Source organism: Bombina bombina, chromosome 4 (assembly GCF_027579735.1).
Source record: "Bombina bombina isolate aBomBom1 chromosome 4, aBomBom1.pri, whole genome shotgun sequence".
NCBI classification, from domain to species: Eukaryota; Metazoa; Chordata; class Amphibia; order Anura; family Bombinatoridae; genus Bombina; species Bombina bombina.
The window spans coordinates 511,211,834-511,236,478 of record NC_069502.1 but is presented as its reverse complement, the minus strand read 5'-3'; the positions used below and the strand labels follow the sequence as shown (position 1 = coordinate 511,236,478).

At 34.2% G+C, this 24,645-nt stretch overlaps 1 protein-coding gene across 1 annotated transcript in view; it reads left to right on the top strand.

Annotated features, from left to right (window-relative positions):
• Positions 1 to 24,645, top strand: part of COL9A1 (collagen type IX alpha 1 chain) — a 197,928-nt gene that overhangs the window by 85,615 nt on the left and 87,668 nt on the right. The gene's annotated exons all lie outside the window — the stretch shown is intronic.

The following is a 24,645-nucleotide window of genomic DNA, read 5'->3' as shown; positions in this document are numbered from 1 at the left end:
AGTAAAATGAAATTGATTGCATAGGGCTGGTGCAGGCACAGAGAACTTTGTTTGTTTTAACAGTGGCATCTATTTAATAATGGTGAAGATGTGTTTTGTAGAGAGCAGCAATTAATAATAATCTTTACTAATAATGCTAAGTTTAACTGCTTCCCTTCTGGAAATAACAGTGGAAGGTAATCATTCATTGCTTCTTTTTTTATATATATAATGCAATGACAGTGCAGTGTTTACATATTTACTCTGCCCCAAAGTTATAACTTATTTGCACACTTAAAGGGACACTCATGTCAAAATTAAACTTTCATTATTCAGATAGAGCATGCAGTTTTAAACAGCTTTCCAATTTACTTCCAATAAAGAGACATGAAACAACAACATTTTCTTTCATGATTAAGATAGAGAATATCTGCACATTTAAAGGGACACTCAAGTCAAAATTAAACTTTCATTATTCAGATAGATCATGCAGTTTTAAACAGCTTTCCAATGTACTTCCATTAAAGGGACATGAAACCCCAACATTTTCTTTCATGAATCAGATAGAGAATAGAATTTTAAATAACTTTCTAATTTACTTCTATTATCTAATCTGTTCTATTCTCTTGTTATCATTTGTTAAAGGACCAGCAATGCACTAATGGTTTCTAACTGAACACATGGAAGAGCCAATCACAATCGGTATATATATGCAGCCACCAATCAACAGCTAGAACCTAGGTTCTCTGCTGCTCCTGAACTTGCCTAGATAAACCTTTCAACAAAGCATAACAAGAGAAGGAAGCAAATGAAATAATTGAAGTATATTGGAAAGCTGTTTGAAATTGTATTATCTAACTGAATCATGAAAGAAAATGTTTGGGTTTCATGTCCCTTTAACAAAATGTGCACAGCCTTTTTATATTTAAACTTTTTGGTTACCAGCTCCTACTGAGCATGTGCAAGAATTCACAGAATAAGCGTGTATGTATTTGTGATTGGCTGATGGCTGTCACATGGTACGTGTGTGCATTTGTGATTGGCTGATGGCTCTCACATGGTACAGGGGGAGTGGAAATAGACATAACTTTTAAAATTAACAGAAAAAAAAATCTAATACTCATTTGAAGTTCAGACTAAGTGCTATTGCATTGTCTTGTTATCTTGCATTTGTTGATTATGCTAATCTACTGTGTTGACTGGTCCTAGAAAATTATATTACTTCATTTATAATCATGGTTTAGTAATTAATTTAGATACCTATGTAGCAAATTATCAGCTGCCCCTTTTATTATTATTTTTTTCAACAGTACTCTTGTTTGCTTAGGGATTAACTCATATCGCTTTGTGCACCCAGTAAATGCAATGTCCAAAGGAAAGGAGCAATGATTCAGTGAAATCCAAACTTCCAAATCTGTTGATTTCCCCTCTGTACAGTGTATTCTAATTCTGAAAGTTACGTTTTTTATTTCTGCGAACTGAAAGTGCACACGAGAGACTTCACAAGCCTAACATTGCCACAGAGATTATCAGATAGGAAACTGTTATATGTAAAAGAAATTAACTTTTGCTAGCAAAATGATAGTGGCTATCTGTGTCTACTCCAGTAACAAGTTCTGATTGGCTCTTCCAAAAAAGGAAGTGATGGGTGGAGTTTGTCTATTTAAAAAAGTTGAAGCAAACCAGAGCTAGTGCTTATCAGAAGCAATTTGCATCCACCCATGTAAGGGGTGTGGTAGTGTGTATCTTTGTCATTACAGTTTCTAGAGAACCTGACTCTTAGGGCAAAATTCCAAAATATCCACCCCCCCCACATGTGTATACAGTCCCACACACACATATAAATAAATATATATATATATATATATATATATATATATACACATACACACTCGTGTGTACACACTCACACATGCACACTCACACACATATATATATATATACACATACATACACACACGTGTATACACAGACAGAAACAAATATATATATGTATACACACATGTACACACTCACATACATATATATATATATATATATATATATATATATATATATATATATATATATATATATATATATATATATATATATATGAGAAAAGGATTGAGAGAAGCGCTAAACAAGGATCAGATCTCAAATATACTAAATAGATGTATTATTGTGTGTATATCCAGTTAGCTTACAGAGCCCCTTAATAATATTAATAATGCTAAAAGGGATCTGTGGTACAGGTTTATTATTAAGACCACATACAATAGTATACTATTAACCATTGTCATGTAGATTAAAATTAAAAAAGCTACAATGTTTAAAAGTCCATTCCAAGTATATATTAATAGATAATTAGTTTATCACACTTGATATCCGGTAGGTATTGCACTTTCTAGAACAAACCTCAATCGTATGAGGTAAGTTGCTGCCTCTGTAAGTGGGAAACTTCCGAAGATCAGCAGTGGCAAAGGAAACGTGGCCTTGTGTTTATTCTTCTCCTCTCAGAGTATGGAGTTGGGATCCAGATTGAAGACTGGTTGAAGGTTTTTCTCCAAAGATCCAGCAGGTTTATGCAGAATAAAGAGCAGAAGAGAAATACATAGTATAAAACTGTTTATTTTAAATGAAAAGATATAAAAACAGACAAATAGCCACTCACATTAAAAGTCCTCAAACATATGAGGCATGTAAAAAACACTTATGATTCACGGACTGTGTATGCAAATATTTTGCATGAACACCCTCTGAAGAAGAAGGAAAAATACACCTTTGAAACGCGTAAGGGACTACTTATTGCTCCATTTGGAGTGTTTTTATACTATTTATATATCGTGGACTGTGCAAAATATTTGCATATTTGAAATACTCATTTGGTTTGTATTTTATCACGGAACTATCATCTGCTTATGGGAGGAACTGTTCTCTTCTGATTGAGACACAGCATCTCCGGTTTCCTGCATACACAGTCCGTGAATCACAGGCTATTACTAAGTGTGTTTTACATGCCTCATATGTTTGAGGACTTTTAATGTGAGTGGCTATTTGTCTGTTTTTATATATTTTCATTTAAAATAAACAGTTTTACACTATGTATTTCTCTTCTGCTCTTTATTCTGCATAAACCTGCTGGATCTTTGGAGAAAAACCTTCAACCAGTCTTCAATCTGGATCCCAACTCCATACTCTGAGAGGAGAAGAATAAACACAAGGCCAAGTTTCCTTTGCCACTGCTGATCTTCGGAAGTTTCCCACTTACAGAGGTGGCAACTTACCTCATACGATTGAGGTTTGTTCTAGTAAGTGCAATACCTACCGAATATCGAGTGTGATAAACTAATTATCTATTAATATATAATTGGAATGGACTTTTAAACATTGTAGCTTTTTTTTAATTTTAATCTACATGACTCTGGTTAATAGTATACTATTGTATGTGGTCTTAATACTAACCTGTACCACAGATCCCTTTTATCATTATTAATATTATTAAGGGGCTCTGTAAGCTAACTGGATATACACACAATCATACATCTATTAGTATATTTGAGATCTGATCCTTGTTTAGCGCTTCTCTCAATCCTTTTCTCCCATTTACTACTGTAGAGACACCCTCACCTCCTTCAGGTGGGACTTCTCTCCAATGTCAGAGATATATAGCTGCTTATACAGGATTCCCCACCATTAATCTAGCTATCTGCACACACAGCGCCAACCTTGTTGTGTGTGGTGTGTTTCTTTACCTCTTCTCCCTTTCAAGAGGATACAGATCCCCCACACATTCCACTCCTCTTCCATATATATATATATATATATATATATATATATATATATATATATATATATATATATATATATATAGATATATACTGTATATATATATATATATATTTATGCACACACACATATATATATATATATATATATATATATATATATATATATATATATATATATATACATAGGAACACACATATAAAGATGCAAACACATAAATACAGCCCTTGTTGTACACAAACAGCATACATGCACATGCAACCAGTTGCATTGTACTGCATATTTGGCAGCGTATAACCTCATTTTTATAATTAACCAGTACAAGACAGTAGAGCTAAACCAGATCTATGTTCACTTTATGCATTTGCCACTTTAAGAGCCAGGGTGGCAAATAATACCCCAGATGAGATAAATAACATTTCTACACCCACTTATGACATGTATATTTCGTGTCAGATCTCTAATTAAACCCCTTTTCCACCTTATGTCAAGTAGTTGCTACATTAGACTTATTTGAGATTCACGTCTCCCTAGAGCACATATGCCGCTTGAGAACCCAGAAGTCATTCCATAACCATCTGCTTTACATTATTTACTGTAAATGCTCTGATAAGACATAAATCTCCCCTGCAGTACTCATGACAGATATATGACAAACCAAGTGCTTGCCTTCTGGCTCTACTATATGTCAGGTATTGATGAACACTGTAGTGACCAACCCCATTGTAATCAACACAACATCAGCAATATAAACCACAGCACCTTAGGGTAAAGTTTGAGGTAGGACCTTAAACCTTCCAAAACTATCCAATGCAAAAGAGAAAGTCATGCCATTGTCATCTGAAATCTAGAAACCATGCAGCTCAAATCTTTAAATATTTGTGGGAATATCTACAGTATCTATCTATCTATCTATCTATCTATCTATCTATCTATCCAGATAGCAGGCAGGCCAGCACTCACGGTTAACATTTTATCCACCCAGGGTGCTTCCATGGTATTGATAGTAGTAAAGAATGGGGATGCACTCGCCATGATTTCCAAAGTTACCTTTTAGTGCCAAGTTTCGGGGTGTTACCCCCTTCATCAGACAATTCAAAATAACTGTATTGTCTGACAAAGGGGGTAACACCCCGAAACGTTACATTAAAAGGTAACTTTGGAAATCATGGCGAGTGCATCCCCATTCGTTACTACTATCTGTATATACATATATGTGTGTGTGTGTGTTTGGTTGCTCCTTACACGTAAGCAGCCATTCATTGTCAGAAACACAGATAGATAATCAAGGGGTAAATAACTGTTGCACTGCACTTGCAGCAGTGAGTTAGTACACTGGCTCAGTGTGACAGAAATGTGAGTGGGAATGAAGGGTGAGAGCAGTAAGTCTTATTGCTGCACGTACACTATACTGTACAAAGGGGGATCAGCACTTTTGGATCTAACTGAATAAATGCTCCTCTCCTTTGGTCATTGCATTTACTGGGTGCAAGAAGCATTTGTAGGTGCCAGATGTGAGTTAATCCATAAGCAATCAGGAGTCCTGTAAAAAAAAAAGTAATAAAAGGTGTAGCTGAGAATTTGTTACATAAGTACCTATTTGTTATATATTTAAAGGGACATGAAACCCATTTTTGTCTTTCATGATTCAGAATGAGAATGTGATTTTTCAACAGCTTTCCAATTTACTTCTATTATCAAGAGAATTAAACAAATAAGATAATAGAAGTAATTTGTAAAGTTGTTTAAATTACCATACTCTGTCTGAATAATGAAAGAAAAAGTTTGTGTTTCATATCCCCTTATAAATTAATTACCAAATCCTAATTGTAAATGAAGTAATAACATTTTCTGCACTGCACTGTCACTGCATCATATAAAAAAGCAATGAATGATTACCTTGCACTGTTATTTCCAGGAGGGAAGCAGTTAAAGGGCTATGATACCCAAATGTTTAAACACTTGAAAGGGATGCAGCATAGCTGTAAAAAGCTGACTAGAAAATATCACCTGAGCATCTCTATGTAAAAAAGAAAGATATTTTACCTCAAAAGTTCCTCAGTAGCCACTTCCCATTGTAAATGACTTCTAAGCAGCAAATCAGCATGTCTGTCCTGGGACAGCGGAAGGAGCGAGCTTTCGTGCACTCTCATCTTATTTTACTATTAAAGGGACACTGAACCCAATTTTTTTTCTTTCATGACTCATTTTATGCCATTTCATGCCATTTTAAGCAACTTTCTAATTTACTCCGATTATCAAATTTTCTTCATTCTCTTGGTATCTTTATTTGAAATGCAAGAATGTAAGTTTAGATGCCGGCCCATTTTTGGTGAATAACCGGGTTTATTCTTGCTGATTGGTGTATAAATTCATCCACCAATAAAAAGTGCTGTCCAGAGTTCTGAACCAAAAAAAAGAAGCTTAGATGCCTTCTTTTTAAAATAAAGATATCAAGTGATTGAAGAAAAATTGATAATAGGAGTAAATTAGAAAGTTGCTTAAAGTTGCATGCTCTATCTGAATCACGAAAGAAAAAAAATTGGATTCAGTGTCCCTTTAAGTGCAAGGAAGTTTGCTATGAAATCTCATGAGAGTTAAAGAGACACTGAACCCAAATTTTTTCTTTTGTAATTCACAAAGAGCATGCAATTTTAATCAACTTTCTAATTTACTCCTATTATCAATTTTTCTTTGTTCTCTTGCTATCATTATTTGAAAAAGAAGGCATCTAAGCTTTTTTTTTTGTTTCAGTACTCTGGACAGCACTTTTTTATTGGTGGATGAATGTATCCACCAATCAGCAAGGACAACCCAGGTTGTTCACCAAAAATGGGCCGGCATCTAAACTTACATTCTTGCATTTCAAATAAAGATACCAAGATAATGAAGAAAATTTGATAATAGGAGTAAATTACAAAGTTGCTTAAAATTTCATGCTCAATCTGAATCACGGAAGAAATTTTTTGGGTACAGTGTCCCTTTAAGTGAAATCTCATGAGATCACAGCAAAAGAGTTCATTTCTTTATATATATATATATATTTTACCTGCAGCTGGGCAGTAGCTAAGTATAACATTGTACACAGAACTTACTCTGCTGAGCTGAGGAGATTGTGAGGTAAAATATCTTCTTTTTTTACATAGAGATGCTCAGGTGATATTTTCCTGTTAGCTTTTAACAGTTGTACTGCATCAGTTTCAAGTGATTTAGCATATGAGTATTATGTCCCTTTAAGCATTAGTTAATTACATGCATGGATGTCAGAAGTCACTGCTAACAGTTACACTCTAGAGGAGACCCTAGCAGCTGTATTAGTGAGGACTCCTGTCCGCTGCCTCTCTTGGGAACCTCAGCTAGTAACCTTTAACCTTTCCTCCCACCCCAAGTGTGGGGAAACAAAAGATTATTACTAACTGCTGAAAAGAGAAAACATCTTAACCAGCATTAAAGGGATATGAAACCCCAAAATGTTCTTTTGTGGTTCAGACAAAGCATACACTTTACAAAAAAGCTTCCAATTTACTTCTTTTATCAAATTTACTTTGTTCCCAAGGTAGTTGTCTGGATCACTACATGGCAGGAGATAGTGCTGCTATCTAATGCTCTTGCAAATGGATAACATTCTTGCAAAAATGCTGCCGTATAGTGCTCCAGACACGTCCCTGCTTCTCAACAAAAGATACCAGAAGAACAAAGAAAATTTTATAATAAAAGTCAATTGTAAAGTTGTTTACAATTGCATGCTCTATCTATCTAAATCATAAAAGAAAATGTTTGGGTGTCATGTTCCTTTAAATAGACGCCACAGTTAAAACAAACAAATCTAAATCTTCTATGTGTGCATAAATCTTCATGTGTGCTTGCAGAAAAACATATGCGCACACCTTTAGAGAGAAGAGTGTTTGAAGGAGGGGGAGCATAGAGAGGGGGCAGTCTAGAGATCAGGCCAATAAAAATAAAGGTACGTAATCATTTTAAAAAAATGCAATATTCCAAACACTAACCAGCACTAACCCCAATTGCACCTAGTGCCTCGGCAGCTGCCCATTTGGGCCAACCCTCAAAACGGCCCTGGTATTTACTGTTACAGCTGCATAATTTACTCATATTATCTTAAAACAATATTTCACCAAGAAAACTTGCTCTTAAAGGGATATTGGGCTTCATTTAACAAGCAGCAATTGCTGCTTTGGAGCCCTGGCATTTCAGGCTTCCCTTAAACAATAGTTAAGTGGCCGTGGTCTTAAGACTGCTGCTGCTTAACCTGTCCAATTAAAATCATCCCAATCAGATCAGCTCCCAGCGAGCAGGAGGTGGTATTTCACATTGCTTGTGCAATGCTTGTGCAATGTTAAATGTAGACAGTGTATGCTTTCTGCTCGTAGCTGTCTGTCCGACCTATAATAAATGGAGTCCATTGTACTAACAATATTTTATTATCTGTGTTAATAAGTATAATTTAAATATGTCTGTGTCCTCTGGATGAGTTTTTCAGCTTGTTAGCATTCCTCAGTGAGATCCCATAAAAAAGGAAACAGAAAATTGCAACATAGTGTGAATCTGTAATGGCACTTTGAGGAAGTAGTTGTTTTGTAACAAATGACTACTCACATTTGTTGGAGCTTTCCACTAAGCTCAAGGATATGTGCACTCCCACTTTATACTGATGGGAAAACAGTACACTAGGCAAAACTTGGATACAAATTTATTTTAAAATATATAAAAGCGTCACATAAGCCTTGATAACACCACAATGTAAGGGTACAAAAGCAGATATGCTGTAATAAATGCTTCAAATCGCCAAACTTGCAAAGAGGTAAATGGATCAGCAGGAGTGTGACCGCCGAAACCAAAACCTCTTTAGTAGCAAGACAGTAGCGCTAAGCCCCCAGGTGTCCTGGCTAGTGTATAGACGTGATAAAACTCAATATAGAACAGTTCAGTTCCAACGTACGTTTCGCAGGTATGCTTTGTCAAGCTGACAAAGCATACCTGCGAAACGTACGTTGGAACTGAACTGTTCTATATTGAGTTTTATCACGTCTCTACACTAGCCAGGACACCTGGGGGCTTAGCGCTACTGTCTTGCTACTAAAGAGCTTTTGGTTTCGGCGGTCACACTCCTGCTGATCCATTTACCTCTTTGCAAGTTTGGCAATTTGAAGCATTTATTACAGCATATCTGCTTTTGTACCCTTACATTGTGGTGTTATCAAGGCTTATGTGACGCTTTTATATATTTTAAAATAAATTTGTATCCAAGTTTTGCCTAGTGTACTGTTTTCCCATCAGTATAAAGTGGGAGTGCACATATCCTTGAGCTTAGTGGAAAGCTCCAACAAATGTGAGTAGTCATTTGTTACAAAACAACTACTTCCTCAAAGTGCCATTACAGATTCACACTATGTTGCAATTTTCTGTTTCCTTTTTTATGGGATCTCACTGAGGAATGCTAACAAGCTGAAAAACTCATCCAGAGGACACAGACATATCCTTTATTCAGAACTTTATTTGGTTTTCCTTTTATGATTTTTGTTATCACATTTATTTCACTTTTTTTTTTTCTTTGTGATATTTGGTATATTTATTATAATTTAAATATGCTGAAATTTTTTGGCCTAAAAATAAAATAAAGTGAAAGCTGCCTTTAAATTTCAATTTTAATTAATATACCAATATCAGTTGTATGTTTCCTACTAATGAACCTAGGAGCAATTGTGTATTAACCAATGATCATTAGCAGGAGGTACCTAGTAACCAATGATCATAAGCAGGAAGCACTTATTAGTCAACTAGCATTAGCAGGAAGTACCTATCAACCAATAAGAATTACTAGAAAGTACCTAGTAACCAATGAGCATTTGTTGGAGGAGCATACCTGATACAGTTGTATTAGATTAAACAGCTTTTTACTTCACTTTTTTTTTTTTCCCAAGGAAAAAAATATCCAGAATAATTCATATTAATCGGATATTTTTTAAATTTGTTGCACTTCAATGGCATTTTATCCTTCAATAGACATCTTTATTCTTATCAGATGTATCCTTGCCCACTAATACAATTATGGGAGTCTTGTTTTTAGCTTATATCCAATCTGTCCTTGGGTATTAATTGTGCACAAACATATACGTCCTGTTAGATTCAAAATCATCATTAACAATGTTATATTAACCTTTTATGCAAACATTTGTGGCATTTTAAATAGTGCTATTTTTGTTAGAATTTTGCTCCAAAAAATTCCAGACATATTGTTATCATGAACTTAAATGATGTCAAAATTAAACTTTCATTATTCAGATAGAGCATGCAATTTTAATGGACTTTTCAATTGACTTATATTATCAAATTTACTTGGTATCATGTATTGAGAATCCTGTCTAGCTAGGCTCAGGAACAGCAATGCTCTACTGGGACAGACTGTGACATAGTAGCTGATTGGTGACTATGCACATAAGCTTCTTTTCATTGGCTCAGCAGATTAGTTCAGCTAGCTCCCAGTAATGCATTGCTGCTGAGGAGCTGCATTTAAACACATTGTTTATGTAGTAGCTATAGTGCAACAATTTTTGCATTTTTTTGCACTTTTATTTAAGCCCCTTTAATGGACACAATTTACTCTTGGTAGCATAGGCCAGTGCCTTTTACGAAGAGCTTGTTGGTAGCAAACTTTGTATATATTATGCATGCGATTTACTCCACTGCTAAAGCATACTCTTTGGAACAGAACTGCAATATATTTTTTGCTTTGAAGACATTATATGTTAAATTCCCTGGTTTTTACCATAGTGACTGCAGGGGAGACTTGTATCTCTTTTGAATGCAGGATTCAGCTTCATAAGCGAGTGTTTTCTCTTAGGCAGAAGTAAAAGTTCTGCAAGACTGCATTGCAGAGCTTCATAACATTCTCCAATCACATACCTGTCGCTTAGAAAGAAATCCAGGCTAGTGGCAAAATAACAATTTTCTGACAATCTGTACAGTTTGGTAATGTATACAGGAATAGTTTTATCTTGTAGTTGATTATGATTGTTGGAATGGAACTGTTTAAAAATGTGTTAGCGCAGAATATTTTTAGCAGTATAATCATTTAGTAAAATGAGAAATGACTTGAATATAATATCCAAGACCTAAGAGATTATGGCAACCAGGAGTAAAGGGACAGTCTACCATAGAATTGTTATTGTTTTTAAAGATAGATAATCCCTTTATTACCCATTCCCCAGTTTTGCATAACCAACACTGTTATATTAATACACTTTTTACCTCTGTGATTACCTTGTATCTAAGAATCTTCTTCCAGCCCCCTGATCACATGACTGTGACAGTTTATTATCTATTGTCTTAAATTTAGCATTGTTTTGGGCTAAATCTTAAATAACTCCCTGTGCCTGTACACAGTGTTATCTACAGTATATGGCTTTTAGTCTCTTTGTGTTGAAAAGGAATTTAAAAAGCCTGTGATAAGAGGCAGCCCTCAAGAGTTTAGAAATTAGCATATGAGTCTGCCTAGGTTTAGTTTCAACTAAGAATACTAAGAGAAAAAAGCTAATTTGATTATAAAAGTAAATTGGAAAGTTGATTAAAATGACATGTCCTATCTGAAAAAGGAAAGTTTAATTTTGACTATACTGTCCCTTAATGATCTCTTCTGATCAGCATCTGCTATATTTTGAACTTTTAGGAAAACCATAAAACTCTCAGTGCGCAGCTGGTAACACGTTAATGAGTTTTGCACTAAGTAGGTGTAACTGCTACTTTAAGTGAGAGAGTGCTTTTTTTCTACAATCATATAAGTCACCCTTTATCTGCACACCAACATAAATTGAAAATACACTGAAATTAAGAAAATATATATTTAAACTCTTTGAGGTAATAATATAGAATGTTTGATTATATGTAGTAAAAAAACAATTTTGCGGTATAATTTCATTAGTTCCTTTGGCCCTTTATTCTTGTTATTTCATTCTGATTCTATCAAGCATTTATTTAGTGTTTACTGTCCCTTTAATGTGCTGGAGATAAAAAAAAAAATCTACGGATATATTTGTATTCCATGCAGTGCAGTGGCTCTTGGATGAGATTATCTGTTTCAACAGTGAACTTTCTAGCCAAGGTGCACAGGGAAGGGATCCAGTGGCATTTACAGATTACTTTGCCATCTTGCTGCTTCTATTAATACCATAAGCTCTAGCAAGTGTACAAACCCCTGCTATATAGGAGCTTAACAGACCCCCATAGGCGCTAATTCATTGTTCTTGGGAGCTAAATTTGCAACACACACATCAGGGAGTGTTCTCTTGATAAATCATGTGTCCGTTACCTATACCCATTCAGTAAAGGTGGCTAATAAAGCTGCACAGTTTGTTAAAAGACAAACAAATCTTCTGATATCAAGCACTGATCATCTTTTGTAAAGGTTAGCTTGAAGGAAAAGTTCGGTTCAGTTTTGTTTTTAAATGAACAATAAATTCAGGAAATTCTATCATGTATATGAAAAGAACTATTAACATGGAAAAATAATTTATATATGAAAAAACATGGAGTTTTTTGTGCACAATTAATCAACAGTACACAAGCTAATTGGTTAAAGGGACAGTCTACCATAGAATTGTTATTGTTTTAAAAGATAGATAATCCCTTTATTACCCATTCCCCAGTTTTGCATAACCAACACAGTTATATTAATGTACTTTTTACCTTTGTGATTGATTACCTTGTATCTAGGAACCTTCTTCCAGCCCCCTGATCACATGACTGTGACTGTTTATTGTCTTAAAGGGACAGTTTACTCAAAAAATTTCTCCCCTTTAATTTGTTCCCTATGATCCACTTTACCTGCTGGAGTGTATTAAATTGTTTACAAGTAGCTTCTTTACCCTTATATTGGCATTTGAAATTGTTAATTTAGCATGTGGTATCCCCACCTATTCTGAAAGTTTGTGGCCGCGCGTACCAGATATAGATAAGCTTTGTAAACACAGCCAGCAGAAGAAATTACATTCCCAGTGTGATAAAGCAGAGATAAGGTAATAAAATGTTGATTTTCCATTGTTCTCTCAAAGTATTGGTGATTGTTTTAAGGACAGATATAAGATAAAGAAGCAGGTATATGTGCACAATGTGATACAGTAATGAGATCTGATTATACCTACAAGCTCAACCTATTTTGTTAGGCTGTGGCTTCAAAACACAAAATCAGAGCTTTAATATACAGAAATAAACCTTAAAAAGCTAATTTTCATACATTTTTTACTCTGCAGTTGGTAAAAAAAGCAATTGTAAACACATTAAGGGAAAAACTATTTTACAGTATACTGTCCCTTTAAATTTAGCATTGTTTGTGCTAAATCTTAAATAACCCCCTGTGCCTGAACACAGTGTTATCTATATGGCCCACGTGCACTTTCTGTCTCTTTGTGTTGAAAAGAGATTTAAAAAGCATGTGATAAGGGGCAGCCCTCAAATGTTTAGAAATTAGCATATGAGCCTACCTAAGTTTAATTTATACTAGACAGTCCCTTTAATAAAGAAATGCTCCACAACTGTACAGGTAGGCAATGACACACCCTTTTTTAACTAATAAAAAGGTCAAAATTGAAATGTGCATGGGAGAATTTCAGATGGGCTGGCTCCTAAGCATACGTCCCTGCTTTTCAACAAAAGATATTAAAAGAACTAAGAAAAAATCATAATAGAAGTATATTAAAAAGAAAAAAGAAAACAATGTGAGTTTCATATCCCTTTAAGTGAATAGTAGATGGGGGTTAAAAAGTTCCCAAGTGTAATTAATAGTGTGGTTCCAGTAAACTATACAATACATCTATATTAGAATAATATGTAAGAAGTATGTTTGATATTATCTGTGTTTCTAACATAATCGTAATTTAAGTAGCGCCTAATTTTATTGCACTGAACTAATTAAAGGGATAGTAAACCCCAAGATAGAACATACAATTTTAAACAGCTTTCCAATTTAATTCTGTTATCAAATTTTCTTCATTCTCTTGTTATCCATTGCTGAAGGGATAACATTGCACTACTGACAGGAAGCTGAAAATATCTATTTAGCCAATCACAAGAGAAAAATGTGTGCAGGCACCAATTAGCAGCAGCTCCCACTAGTGTATGATGTGTGCATATCCATTTTTTAACAAGGGATACTAAGAGAACGAAGCACATTTGAAAATAGAAGTGAATTTAAAAGTGTCTTAAAATGACATGCTCTATCTGAATCATGCAAGTTTAATTTTGACTTTCCTATCCCTTTAATGGAAGACGACATTAAAATGACATTAATCATCTCTTGCTTTTGTGTAAAATTGTGCCTGTCCCAAACTCCCTAGGGAGACCAAAAAGCAAATCCTGTAACCTAAAAATGCTGCAAATTATAGATCTGGTTGAGACAATTTGCAGCATTCTGAAATCCTAACAGATTTTAATTGTTGTTCTCACAGGGGAGTGTGGGACAAAGCACAAGTGTTTTTTTAAACAAAACCAAGAGATGTTTATTGTCCATTGATTTTTGTGAACAATATATAGACACTATCATTAGATGATCTCTACGACACAGTGTCTATATCTAATAACAAGTTGATACATATTTTACTATTCAAGAAACTGGAAGTAGCTGAATGTACTGTGGGAAAACTACAACATAAAATTCACTGCCACTCTAGCCTTTTTTTGGCGCTCCCTCTATCTGGATTAAAGTATTCACTGCAATTTGTATAAAAAAGTATAAATATTCGGGAACTGAATGAGAGCTTAAGGAGATTTCATGAAACACAAATTAGAACTAAATCTGTAATGTACAGAGGTATAACTGAAATACCCAGCTGCACAAAACATTGATAAAGATTGTTTGCAGTTTTTGCAGCTTTGTAAAATAGATTTTTAAAAGGGAATAAGATTTTTCAAATACATCACTCACTAACTCACATTTTCAAAGACTTTTAAATTGGCTTAGGAATAAAGTCAACCTCAGGAAATTTTAGAAAATGTGACTAATTAATTCTGCAATGAGCTATACAGCCGTCATCTTCATGCTGGTTTGTACAAACTAGCACATTTAAAAGTTGATAAAGTTTTTTTTGTTTTTTTGCAAAATACTAAACTTATTAAAATTATGCAATATTTAAATTAGAAACATTTGAATCAATATATTTGTAATAGTATTTCTAATGCTCCCTTTAAATTTAATATTAGAATTATGCAACATTCAAAATAGAAACATTTGAATCAATATATTTGTATCTACTGTATTATGTATCAGTTTGCTAAATTCCCTACCACATGAACTATTGAACTTCTGAATAGTATTTGTTAAATTGATTGTTACATTCAAAATTTTGAATGTGGATATTTGATCTACTTATGAACATTTGAAAACTAAAATAACATTTAAAAAAAAAGAAATAACATTCGATTATCAAATTGTAATGGCTTTTCGTTCTTATCAACATTCGATTATCAAAAACAAATATGCACAGGTCTATTCCATCTACCAAGCGAAGCAAAACAGTCTACAAACGACATAATCCATAGAAAACCCTTTACCCACCCTGGGTATTTGCCCATATCTAGTTGGCAGGGTAGGTGAAGGGGTTTCTATGCATTATGTAGGTTTGTAGACTGTTTCCTAGTGAGAATCTGTTTTTTTTTCTCTCAAAAATATGAAGGAATTCCTGTGTCTCATTATCCCATACTATCATGGATAATAGATTGTTTTCAGGTGAATCTTAACATTATAGATCATATATTGTTGATTTTGTAGCTGTTTAAGTTATACGTATTTGCTGTTGGTATAGGTTGCTGTATTAAATTATAATGGGCTATGCATTCATAAAACAGGAACTAGGCACACATCAAAAATATGGAAGGACCAGTCAACACAGTAGACTTGCATAATCAGCAAATGCAAGATAACAAGACAATGCTATAGCACTTAGTCTGAACTTCAAATGAGTAGTAGATTTTTTTCTGACAATTTTAAAAGTTATGTATTTTTCCACTCCCCCTGTACCATGTGACAGCCATCAGCCAATCACAAATGCATACACGTACCATGTGACAGCCATCAGCCATTCACAAATGCATACACACTTATTCTTGCACATGCTCAGTAGGAGCTGGTGACTCAAAAAGTTTAAATATAATAAGACTGTGCACATTTTGTTAATAGAAGTAAATTGGAAAGTTGTTTAAAATGGCATGCTCTATCTGAATAATAAAAAGTTAATTTTGATTGAGTGTCCCTTTAAGTCAGTTCTTTGTATGGTGTGTGAAAAGGGATACACCCCCATGAGGAGAAAAAATACTGGCTATAATTTTTTTTTAAAAGGGACTTTAAATACTAACTACATTGTATAAGCACAGCATTGAGGTTATCCCCTCTAGTCATGTGTGCCCGCATGTTCAAATCTAGCTTTCACTGCATCCTATTGCTTAAAGGGACTTAATACTAATATGCTAAATCACTTGAAACTGATGCAGCATAACTGTAAAAAGCTGACAGGAAAATATCACCTGAGCATCTCTATGTAAAAAAGGAAGATATTTTACCTCACAATTTCCTCAGCTCAGCAGAGTAAGTTCTGTGTAAAAAAAGTTATACTCAGCTGCTCCCAGCTGCAGGTAAAAAAAATTAAAAAATGAAGAAATGAACAGCAGCCAATCAGCATCAGCAGTGCTGAGGTCATGAACTCTTACTGTGATCTCATGAGATTTGACTTAACTCTCATGAGATTTCATAGTAAGCTAACTTTACCTGATTGGTGAAATAATATGAGAATTCACGAGGCTCATCCTTTCAGCTGTCCCAGGACAGACACACTAAAATGCTGCTTAGAAATCCTTTACAATGGGAGGTGGCTACTGAGGAACTTTTGAGGTAAAATATCTTTCTTTTTTACATAGAGTTGTTCAGGAGATTTTTCTAGTCAGCTTTTTACAGCTATGCTGCATCACTTTCAAGTGTTTAAACATTTGGGAATTATGGCCCTTTAAGTGTTTGAACATGTGCAGCAACTCTTCTTCAAATACTTGCAGTGTAACTTAGGTTTCAAAATGGCAGAAGCTATGGTAAGAGGCAGTTGCCTGAAATGTATTTCGTGTTTAGTGTCACTTTTAAATCCCAGTTGAATTTTGTGAAGATTAAAACTTCATTGTCTTCTCATTGGTTAGTTGAATTTCTTGTCCCCTAATGCAGATTGCAGCGTAGCAAATTTAGCAAAACAGAGAAAAGAAACAAACAAAAGTGTATAAATATTTTTCATAGGTGGTGTTTTGAGTAGATTTTGGATTTTTAAAGTAAAAAGAAATAGTACCTTTTATAGCTTCCTAATGTTAGAAACCATCAAGTTAAAAAGTTAAAACTTTTTTTTTGGGAAATGAGAGCATTAGAGGTAGATCCATGATATTATCTAGACAAGGATGGATCCATGATGGTAGATATTCTGAAGACAGATGATTTAAAATATAAATATTTTGTACATATTTAAAAATGGCATGAATACAATATAAACCACACTTTCAACTTGTGCTCAACTTAAATCGAGAACATTTATAATTGTGCTTTTATTTTAAAATAAATGAGTCACATGTGAAGCTCAATTGCAATGAGTCCATGTGACACATCATGGTGGCTTCTTTAAGACCTCCATCCGTTTAGAGAGGTTGGTAAAACACATCTTCTCTTCACCAGCTTCCAAAATATTCTCTAATTAATTTATCACATTCAATCAGTTATTCAGTTATACTTACAATTTTGTAAAGCTTGAAGATTCCATAAATTATTTCTAACTTGCCAGTTCATACTAGGGCATTTATTGATGTGTATAGTTTTCTTTGACTTACAGCAGATTTCAACTTCAAAATAAAATTAAGAAGAAGGTTTTATAAATAAATGCATTTACTGGCATGGCCCTATAAAAAATAATTAAAGTTCCCTGCATGTTGTCTCCAGTAACATGCGCTGCAAGCTCACTAAAGAGGTTCTAACCTTGTCATTCCTAATAACTCAGACTTTCAATGCTCCATGACCCTTAACAGCTGCAAATTTCCTGTTCTCAGTGAGATTTCAACAATTATTATTTGAAGCTTTGTTATTCTAAAGGAACAATATACAAAATTCATTTATTTTCATCTTTTCTGTTGTTGAAATCCCTGCATGTTATACTTCTGAAAAGTCAATGCTAGCTATAGTCCAGGCTGATGTTTTTCTGGAAAATGGCACTTTGTAATTGAGTAGAAGCCATATAGAATTGACATGAAGTTATTGCTGTAAGAGTTTTAGAAACTCTTACTTTCACTTGGCAAGGTTCTACATAAAAATATGACACATGAGACTGTATAATAAAGGGGCAATACACTCAAAATGACATTCTCATAACATAAATAATTAATGACAATATTTCAGGGGATCTCTATCATACTTATTGGGACATAAAACCCACAATATTGTTTTGTAGTGTTGCAATAAATGAACATAATAAAGCTTCCTAAATAGACTGACACCATGTTTGCTGCAATTGTATTGTCCAACCGCCACCTACCATGCACCTTATTTGTATGAGCCAATCTGGATTTGTTATTGGAGTAGACAAGACTTGATATGTTGGTGCTAAAATGTTGTATTGTTTATCAGTATCTTACCTCTTCCCCATCCACTGAAAGCTGTTTAGGAAAGATATGTAGCAGTGTTATGCTTGTGAATTCTCAGAAATGGAAAACCCACAATTTAAATTAGATTACAGGAAAGGGGTTAAATAATAATGAAAATACATATTGCAAAGTTAGATTTTAACTAAACTTAATGAAACATTTGACATTACAATCGCAAGATGTTTTATGTATCTTTAAACTAACATGCTACACAGCGATTATAATAGCACAAGCTTATTTACACCTTTCTCTCAGCAAAGGAAACCATGAACATTAATTTTTTCAGTTTGCAAGGGATAAATACCTGGACTGCTCTTGTTTTGTCAAATATTCACAGTGTTCAATGCTTTAAAATGTTTGCTTTGTATGCAGGTTTTTTATTGCAGGTGCATTAATTAGTGTTTCTTTAAAGGGACAATATACTGTAAAGTTGTTTCTCCCTTAATTTGTGTCCAGTGAATTGTTATATGAGATGCAGAGTATTAAATATGTGGGAATATTCGGTTTATTTTGGTCTATAAAATAGCTGATCTTGCACAATGAAGGCATAGTCCATTTAAATATGCTGAACTTGTGCAAAGAGAAGACATTCTTATCTTGTTTCTATCTATAAACAAAAGCTGTGTTATCTTTTCTCAATACGTAGGGCCTGATGATCTAAAACACTCTACTCTGCTGAGATTATGTAAAAAAGTCTCATGAGTACTGTGAGATCCCTCAAAGAATTTTACAAAGGCAAATTTTAGCTTGAGAACTGTTTATCTAGCTAAGTTATGGACAGTAGCGGACCTACTTAACAGAGGGTGCTGGTAACTCAGTAGTAAGCAATAGCAGTAATATAATGCTGCTCTGTATAATTCTTTTGAGGATAGATAGATGGACCTAAAAACTGCACTAATAAAAGCCACCTCTGCATTAGGATTGTACATATTCTGCACATGCCATATGTATAGGCTGGCTGATATGGCCCCCTCAATACTTGGGCCCTGGTGCCACCGCACCTGTTGCGCCAATGGTACAGTAGTTCCGCCCCTGGTTCTGGATGTGAATGAATGACACATACATTGCAGATTTCTCTCCTTTATGGTGAGCTTTTGATCAATAGGCCCTCAGGAAGCACAATTTAAAATGAACATTTTAGTATCTGTCTCTCCAACCTCCCACTGGGCAGTTGCTACCTCTTATTTACATAGTCTTTCTTTATTGATTACAAAAATATTCCTATTTCGTACTTCCACAGGTAAAATTAATCACTGGGGACACATTAGTGGGAAAATGCTTTTTAAGTGCAATGTCCCTTTAAATAAAGTGCCAGCTAACATAAAGGATGTTTTTCATTAAATAGATGTACTAAAGCCTTTTGATGGCCAAGAAAAAGGTTATACTATTTATCAGTACACAAAAGACTGTATATTATTCATCTAAAAAAACAAAAACAAACAAGAATGGAGATGTTTTACTAAATTTACTCTGAGGAAACACATTGTTTTTAGTTTATGGAAAGTATCATAAACAAACACATTCTATTCAGCTCCATAGCGTGGTTATGTCAAGAGTAATCCTAGAGTGTTCAGCCATCCAGCATCACTAACATCTGCTCCAGAGCCACAGTTTCCTCTCAACATCTTCCGCGTCCCTGGAAATGCAACGCATGATGAAATGCCATTTTACATAAATATTATTATTCCTTTCACATTTTGCTCTTTCTCATGAGAAGAGCTGCATACTAATCTCACAGAAACTTTGTTTTCTCTCCTCAAAAAAGGATGAATAATTTGAAGCTAAAAATTAGCCTTGACAGAAAAATAAATATACACTGTTTATAACAGAACATTGATTTCTATTATTTCAAAGTACTTTATAAAAGTAATCTGCAGTGGTGAGATTTTATGGTTTATAAGCACAGCTAAGTAGATAATCATATTTACAGTTGTCCATCAAGACTTAAGCATTGTTTCATTTTAAATTCCATTTTTATCCATTACTGTCAAATTAGTGGTATTTACCAGACGTGCTGGTACTTTGTGGATGTCAGAGGCAAATGTATGGTATAAATATTGTAAAGGATTAAAGGCCTCATGTGCCTTTCTAGTTTCTGCACTTTGGCTGTCTGGGCTTTTCTGCACACTTGAGCCTGAGATGGATGTCATATTTTTATCCGTATTTAGTTTAAAGTTGCATACGTTTTATTTAGCACAATACAGTAAGATAACATAACATACAGACTTTTGAGTGCTTTCCTAAGAATAAATATAGTAAAAGATTTCTATTTTTTGTGTGCTTCACAATGGGTTAACCATTTTGGAAGTCATCAAAATGCTTTAGTACACCTATTTACAAAAAAACCCAAAAGTTCTGAGATGAAAACAATAGAATGTTACAGAAAAGGTTTTGTTTGTGCCAATGTACAAATTAAAATGATGATAAATATGCTTCAGGAGATAGATCAGAAAGGAGAGAGATGTGCTCAGAGGGTCTTGGGTTTGATAAGCTCCTTATACTATTGTAAATAATGAAAAACAAGTGCAAGAGTGGGTTTGCTTTTTGAGATCTTATTTCAAGAAGGGTTGCCAGATGTCCTCCACAAAAATACTAGGCCACCTGTAGATGACTGGGCGCTGGTGGTAGGGGGGTTACACAATGGCCCCTCTCCATATTTCTAACCTTAACCCTACCAGCAGTAATCTGACTCCCTTTAACTTCCAGCAGCTCACACAAAGCAATGCACTTATATAGATATAATTTGAGTGGAGCTTGTGCACTCCCTAGAGATAGAAGCACAATATATCTCCAGTTGCACACATAGTAATGCTTCTATACCCGTTTAAAGCAGAGATTTTACACCAGTGTCTACATTTTACACTCACAACAATGTTTTAACACCCCCACGTGATCTCTGGTAACACATAAAACTGTTTTTTTTACTCTTCTTGTCTGCCAATAACTCATAGATGTTACTCTTTCTGAGCTATATTTATAATGCACAGAGGCACAAGAGTCTTATAAAATGTAACTGCCACTCAGGGCATGTAGACATTTTAAGTTACCAGTATTTTTGAATAGACTTTACTGGACAGACTGCTAAAATGCTGGCCTGTCCAGTTGAATACCGGATACCTGCAGCCCTGATATAATATAATTTTTATAGGAACGTTTAAAGGCAAAGACTAATGCAATAATAGGTTTAAAGGCAAAGACTAATGCAATAATAGCATTATCTAATGCATTAATTACTTGTATTATTAGATGTTTGAGTGTAACTATGATTATTAACAGAAAATCACCATAAAAGTCTATGGGGATTTTTGTAGATAAATAATTTGGTACGTTTTTCTAAAGGATTGTGAATAACCCCTATATGTTTATTCATTGTGCTTGTCCTGAACTGGAGATGACCAGCAATTGGTGGCTACATGCATATACCTATGCTGATTGGCTCACTAGCCATATTCATGTCCAATCAAGAAAGGGGGTTAAACATATAGTTAAACAAAAGCATTTGTATAACTTCTAGTTTATCTAACACAACCTGTGCTGATATAATCATAGAAAAACCTGAATTAATATTTTTGTTTTATCTTTTCCTTTAATTATAGTGATATGGTTGATATATATAGACCATTGAGACCACCTGTTTAAATGTGTTGGTCTTTCCTGGTTAATGACTATTGTAAAAAGCAATAATGAAAACGATCCTAGCAATATTTTATGCACAAACATTTTATGGAAAAATCTATGGAACACATTAAGAGGAGTTATGAATATGTGAGGCCTTTTGGATTAAGGAGAACACAAAAACAAGGGGATTGGCAATTTGATAAATGTTGCATTGCTCATTTAGCTACTAAATAAAAAAAATAATATTAATAATTTAATATTCCAGAGAAATTGCATATGTGAGTCAATTGTAACATCAAATGTCAAGTGTCAATACAGACTGAACAAAAGCAATGGGTGACACTTCTACATTGATATAAAAAGACACCAGGAACAGGTTTTTAGAAGAAAGTAATGTCTAGCTCTGTTTTTCACTCATTAATGTTAACTACAGCTGAGTGTGCTCATTATATTTAATACATCTGGTGGACTCATTCACAGCTAATATATTTCAGTTCACTGTAAATATGAGAAGACATAAAAGGTGGGATATTGGAGTATAATGTATCATGGGAGAAAAGAAAACATATGTGTTTTGTAGATATGCATTGTAATATAAATACATCATTTTCTACCTGCATTTGCGTCACTTAAAGGGACATAATGGTCAATGATCATTTTTGCAATATACTTCCATAAGCAAAACCGTTTCTAGCAAAAGCTATTACTGCTTTAGTGGCATATGCCCATTTGCTCTGAGTGCCCAGGCCTTCAGAATCCAAGCCCCACACCTGCTCAGCAGTGGTTTGTATAATACGAATAAAGTTTTCGCTGACACAATACTCACAGCTGCCAACACTGGGACATGCTATCTGCTGGTACACAGGACTCTTGCAGTATATGTACATATGAATCTGAAACAGTAACAACTTTAACTGAAAGTATTTTTGCTAATTGAAGTATTTGGCAAATATGCTTGTATTCAAAACTGAAATGCTGTTATGCACAAATCCACTAATCCTGGGAGAGTATAAATTCCAGTGGACGAATAAATACTATCTATATAACAGTAAGTGGACTAGTAACTTTTCTCCCCTGATGGGTAAACTTTACTAATATTTTTCCACCTAGTACGCACGTTTTAACATTGACCATTTTGTCCCGTTTAAGGACGGCTAAACGCCAAGCATCATAACTAACATATTTAAGACAGGACCATAAATCACCAGCAGCACAGATTGTTTATATCCCAAAAAAAACAATTTTTGTAGCACAAAGTATATAAAATGGTGTGGCCATCAATGCAAGAACAGATAGTTAGTCATGCACTGTGAGGGAGATGTCCATAGGCAGCTGCCTAGTTTATGAATTGATTGCTCCATGTAGTAAGGACGCCTGAAATGAACGCGCTGCTTCTGAGCATTCTTTGTTAAGATTACACAAATTATGTATCTGACTAACGCAATTTTACTTTCATCACATATTATAGAGCTCTTCTTTTTTGCCAATTTACAGATGGCTTTCTTGAATAGTGTTATGTATAATTTGCATGCAGCGTTAAAACAAATGTAATTGTGCAATTGGTGGCTATTTAAATGATTTTCTTTCTCACAAATAATATTTAAAAGATTTTTTTGTATGTTTTAAATCATTACAGCCAAGAAACTTATCAGATATAACAAAAAATAATTGTTAGCACTTTGTTATGTCTGTATTCTAAATTCCAACAGATTTACAAAAAGAAGTATTTATAGTAATGAGATTTTTATTAACCTTTTAGCGAAGTGCATATGCTGCGTCCCACTGTGTTCTTAATCTGTTAAGTCATTTCCAAGCAATTCTAAAACTATTGTAATTCTGTACTTCATTGCACAGAAAATGTGGTGCTATACTAAAGAAAAATAATATGGTACATGTGCATAACACAAGATTAACTGCTGAAAAATTAAAAAAAAAACTTATTTAGGGAATTTTCTAAGCAGATTTTTAATTAAAAATAAAACCAAATGGTAGTTTTCATTGTACCTGCAAGACAGACATGACTTATTAGATTGGTATAAAGAACTAGCCAAGGATCTATTTTTCTTTCAGATATTTGCTTTGTGCAGTTATTTTGTATGCAACTAAATTACTTTTTACAGTTATTCATTTTAATTATTCATGAATATTGCACTGTACCAGCTAGTTTTGCATGCAGTAGATGGCTAAAAAAGGACCTGTCTGCCATATAAATGAAGGGTCTTGTCTAAATGTGCAGGGTATATTACTATTATTTACTTATAAAACACCAGCATATACTGCAGTGATATGACATTAGATGTATAATTACAGGTTAAAATAAGTAAATGCAGATTTGACATCTGATGTAAACCGGCTTAAAGGGACACTGAACCCCAATTTTTTTCTTTCATGATTCAGATAGAGCATGCAATTTTAAGCAACTTTCTAATTTACTCCTATTCTCAATTTTTCTTCATTCTCTTACTATCTTTATTTGAAAATCAAGAATGTAAGTTTAGAAGCCAGCCCATTTTTGGTTCACAACCTGGGTTGTCCTTGCTGATTGGACAGCAGTAATAAACAAATGCTGTCCAGGGTCTGAACTAAAATTTGTCTGGCTCCTTAGCTTAGATGCCT